Genomic DNA, 968 nt, shown 5'->3' on the forward strand with positions numbered 1-968 from the left:
TACACCTCGTTTCTGGTGATGGTTGGTGGCGGTAACACAGGTAAATATGTAGGTAACTTTGTGATATCCAGGGCTGGTAATTGCGAGCAAATTTTTGCAAAGTGTAAATTTAATTCTTCAGCGAGAATACTTGGTTCTTTATTCATTTGATGAATGGAGGGTTTTTTTATGTACTCCGGTTAGCAATCTAACCTGTTAATGCCATTTTCCTGGTTCAGTTCGTCTAAGATTTTTTTATCTTTCTTCTATACATTTGTTTTTTGGCCTTACAGATTTCTTTTTGAATCTTATTCCGAATTTCCTTAAAAGCATATGATTTACCATTAACTTTAAATTCAGCCTCACGCTGCTCTATTAATCTTCTAATGGTGCTGTTGATCCATGGTTTATCTTTAGGTTTTTGAATAATTGTAACTTCAGTGAAGTGTTGTTTATAATGCGAAATTAATGATTCTTGAAATAACAAAAGCTTGTTCTCTGCATCTGGTTCAGAATAAATTAGAGACCAATCCTCTTGGGTGATCCATTGTCCAAACGATCTAATAGAGGAGTCACGAAGAGGTCGGTAGACCAACTTTTTTGGCAAAGGAGGTTGATGTTGATTTAATGGTTTGGCATAAACAAGATGGTGGTCACAATTTGCGATTGAGGCACATATTTTGGGTGTGTCATATTTATCAGGAATACTTGTAAATATTTTGTCCAAAATAGAATTATTTCTAGTTGGAGGTGTCACTATTTGCGTCAATTGACATTGGTCTGTAAAGGGTTGAGTGTCCATATCATTGAAATCGCCAAGTATAATATGCTCAGCATTATTATAGCATGTTCGTAACTCATCGATAGTATTAACAATGAATTCACAGAGACTGGATCTAAACTGAATTTGAGGTGGAGAATAGACAGCAGATACATAAATATCACTAATAAGTTGGATTGATGTAGATGATTGTAACTTAATTGTCATT

This window comes from Anneissia japonica, unplaced genomic scaffold (genome assembly GCF_011630105.1).
Source record: "Anneissia japonica isolate Jap-2015-1 unplaced genomic scaffold, ASM1163010v1 scaffold171446_len717541_cov154, whole genome shotgun sequence".
NCBI lineage: Eukaryota > Metazoa > Echinodermata > Crinoidea > Comatulida > Comatulidae > Anneissia > Anneissia japonica.